Source organism: Nuphar pumila, chromosome 7 (genome assembly GCF_984573655.1).
Source record: "Nuphar pumila chromosome 7, dmNupPumi1.hap1.1, whole genome shotgun sequence".
NCBI classification, from domain to species: Eukaryota; Viridiplantae; Streptophyta; class Magnoliopsida; order Nymphaeales; family Nymphaeaceae; genus Nuphar; species Nuphar pumila.
The window spans coordinates 116026383-116030572 of NC_143255.1; the positions used below are offsets into that span (position 1 = coordinate 116026383).

Below are 4190 nucleotides of genomic sequence, written 5' to 3' on the forward strand. Positions count from 1 at the left end.
TTTTATGCTAGAAAGACATGATATTTTCCATCACCTGGTTTTGAAAGATATCATATTTTTAGCTCAATATTATTGTGATAAAAGCACTGTTTGCCTATCTTTCTATATTATTTATGTTTTCATTTTTATTTTAAATATTTTATATTTTATGCATACTGATATTTTCTCATGATTTTCCCTCGATGATATTTTCCCAAAAATGCCATTTGTGACTATGCTTTGCAACCCTCTTTAGCAAGCCTAAAAAAAAACTGGAAGACTTCAAAATGATTTAAAGAATCAGTTAATACAACTTTAATTAATCCTCATCTGCAAGAAAAATTTGTCAAAGTTATAGCTGTTCTTTGCATTTGAAAATTCTTCTTCGAGTTTGGTAATTCTTTATTTACCATTTTAAATTATTTTAAAAAGTTTTTTATTTATTTTCAAATATGCTTAGTATTAATATTATAGCATTTTGTATATAGAATGACTATAGTTTCAAAACTGACAGAAGATGTCCCTTTCAGCAATATCCAAGCTGTGTGTAGTCCCATATAGGACGGGAAAGTGAAGGGTTTTACCCAATGTTGTCAAAATTGGTTGATTCTGATCGAATCAGCCCAAAGACAGTTTAAAAAGGCTGATTCAATTTATTTTTAATATATTTTAGCAAGTTTAACATTTTTTATTTTTTTTAGTGACACATGTCATCTGATGGTAAAAAGAATACGATTCAAGATCAATTCTATTTTTTCTTAAAAAAATGATTCACCTAGAGAACTGATTTTAACAACATTGCTTTTACCAATGGGATCTTGGCCAATATGCTGTCTGTAGGGATGGCAGTGGACCGGGGCGGTAGTGGGGGATAAGATCTCCACCCCTGCCCCATATCAAAATCCTGCCCTACATTCTTGAACTGGTTTTGATTTTAACCTCCATCCCCATTTCATGTCTTCCATCTTTGGTCTAAACGGAATGAGGCGGAGTCCCGTCTCCCCTCGGCCAACTGTCATCCCTAAAGAAAGATCGGGGACACGGCGGGGCAAGCCGGGGATTGAAGACGGAGACGAAATGGGAGCAGGGAAAAGTGTAAGTCCATCCCCACACTAGTTTTGATTTTAACTTTCATCCCTGCCTCCATCCTCATTTCATGTCCTCCATCTCTGGTTCAAACGGGAAAGGCAGAGTGGGACCCCACTTCACTGTCATCCCTATCTGTCTGTAATCGCCTAATCCCCCAAAAGAGAAAAAGATTCGTACCAATCGTTTTTTCCCATCTATCTCCAGAAAACCATTCTGGTTTTGTGAAAGAAAAATTCTTTCAACGGTTTTATTTTTTCTTAATGCAGAAGAAAAAGAAAAATGAGTAGCTGTATTTATGGGAAAAGGGGAAGATGTGCATTGCCACGTAGGCAACAAGCAAGCACGCATGCTTGCCTGGATGCCACGTGGCATCAATGTTTGGTTTGACTTAAGATTAATTCACGTCAGCAGTTATAATCTGTAGGCTCTGTTGACTTAGTTTTAGCCTTGTCCAGCCCGTTTCCTTTATGAAATTTAATTAAACTGAAAAAGACTAAAAGAGGGGGCAACCTGATGATTGATGACAATGTTGACCAAGGCAAAATTTATAGTACTTAAATTGAAACAAGGGAAAGTGATTTAAGGGTCTGGCTTCCATATGGATGGGCTAAGATCGGCTCGGCTTCTTGGCTTAACTAAGCCAAGGCATAACATGTCTAGGCCTGGTCAACGCCAGACCGGTGATCTCAAGTCTTGCTCTCGAGAATTTCTCGTTTAGGTAAATCAATTGAAAATTTATGTTTTCCTAAGTAAAAAAGTTATAGTTGGAATGTTTATCTTTAAAAACCATATTAATGATACCATGGAAAGAGAAAAGATTTTAAAACTCTGGCAATGTTATTCAACTAGATATCAAGCAAGCTTTATTGACACAACCCAATGTATTCAACATGGTTTGTTTGCTAAGAATTGGACATTGGATCACATTTTCCTGATGTAAGAACATGTTTTTTTGAGCTGTCACTTTTTTATACATTATGGTCCATGTAATTTTGAGGGAACTTGCAGCAAAAATCCGCTCTTGTTTCAGATGCGGGGATATTTATTACCTCCATTAGCACTAAATATTTACGGGCTTGATTCAGGTATTACATATAAACCGATATTAATCGTTAAGCTAATGATAGCCGAGGACAGAAGCCAAGCCTTAGTTGAAACCCTTAAGCCGTTGGAAATTTCAAAAGTCGGCGACGTCCAACGGTCAAAACTAAAGCCTGGTAAACGCCTGAGAGAGAGAGAGGGAATAAAATGATCTACACCTCATTCTTTCCCTTTTATAGCACCAACTTCTTCTCATCCATAACGCTCACGAGACGATTGTGATTCCAAAACTCCCAAAAATTAAATGAATCCTCTCTTCAGACTTTTACCATCTTCAATCTCTATCACCATCAACCTTTCTTTCTGATTCCAACAGCCTCTCTCTCTCTCTCTCTCTCTCTCTCTCTCTCTCTCTCTCTCTCTCTCTCTCTCTCTCTCTCTCTCTCTCTCTCAACCCCAACAAACTTCTCAAGCGAATCCAAAGAAAAAACACACTCCATTTGTTGTTTCCCAGAGAGTTATTCAATATATAGCTACGTTCCATCTCCAATGGAAGGCCCTGAGATTCCTCCCTTCTTCATCTGCCCCATTTCTCTGCAAATAATGAAAGACCCTGTCATAGTTTGCACGGGCATGACATACGACAGGGAGAGCATACAGAAATGGCTGTTCGATTACAAGAAGAAAACTTGTCCTGTGACCAAGCAAGTCCTCACAGACCATTCTCTCACCCCCAACTCCACCCTCCTCCGCCTAATCGAGTCATGGCGTGCCGCCAACCCCTCGGTGGGCCGCACCGATACCCCGCAGGAGCCAATCCCTACGATCGATGCCCAGAACGCTAGGAAGCTCATCGACGCGGTGAAATCCTCGGCTTCTCAGTTGAAATCTCTCAGACAGATCAAATCTCTACTGAAGGAGAATGAATCCAATAGGAGGTTGATGGAGGAATCAGGTTTAGCTCAGGTGGTGGCCTCTCTTGTGATGGAGAATTACTCCCAAGGGATCATAAGCCAATTTGAAAGTGAAATTGCTGGGGAAGAAGCATTGAGTATCCTTCCTCTCCTTCGTATGTCTACAGAAAAAGCCACCAGACTTGCCAGTATGGGGCTGCTAACATGCCTATCATGGGTGTTGCAGAGGGGGAGTTACCAAGCTAGGGTTCACTCTGTCACTGTCTTGAGATCCATATTCAAGGTGGTTCATCAAAACTTCTTCATGGATCTAAGAACAGATCTTTTTGATGGGATTGTTGAAATATTGAAGGATCGGAACTCAAATCAGACAACCATGGCCGCGCTCGCGATACTCATGGAGGTCTGCCCATGGGGAAAGAACAGGCTAAAGGCACTAGAAGCTGGTGTGGTGCCTGTGATTGTAGAGTTTCTGGCAGAGAATAGTGAGAGAAGGAAGTGTGAGATCATGTTAAGTGTGCTGGAATTGTTATGTGGTACAGCAGAGGGAAGGGCAGCATTTGTAGCTCATCCTGCCAGCATTGCAGTTGTGTCAAGGATGATCTTTAGGGTTTCTCACGCTGCAAATGAGAAGGCTGTGAAAGTGCTGCTTCTGGTCTCCAAGTACTCACCATCTGCTGATTTGATCCAGGAAATGGTGGATGTGGGTGCTGTCATAAAGCTATGTATGGTGCTACAAGTGGAATGCGATTTGAAGATAAAGCAGAAGACCCAGGAGATACTGAGTTTGCATTGGAGGTCTTGGAAGGAATCTCCTTGTGTTCCTTTGCATGGATTGTCATCCGTCCTCAAAGCAGTTGGTGAGAGGAGTTGATGTTGAATTGGCACCCTTTCCCTTTTTCTGCCATTTTGTTGATGCAATTGGATTGTTATTGTTTGAGATTGATAGGATTTGAAATATAGTGGTAATTGCACCTCAAAGTGTTCTTGTAAATTAATTCTTTTAGAATGTTTTAGACTTGCAGTTGTTTGCAATGTGCATGGCTGACCTAAAGTACCCTGATGACTGTTCTATGACAAAATGTACATAAACCCAATTGTAAAGTACCAACTCTTATCCAATAACAAAAAAGAAGAGAAAACAAACGAAAATTTTGTTTTCTTCAA

At 40.1% G+C, this 4190-nt stretch overlaps 1 pseudogene across 1 annotated transcript; it reads left to right on the forward strand.

Moving 5' to 3' along the window:
• The first annotated feature begins 2569 nt into the window (after positions 1–2569).
• On the forward strand, positions 2570–4190 carry LOC149833070 (E3 ubiquitin-protein ligase PUB23 pseudogene; annotated as a pseudogene). Its single transcript, XR_016433146.1, has one exon. The product of XR_016433146.1 is annotated as an E3 ubiquitin-protein ligase PUB23 pseudogene (transcript).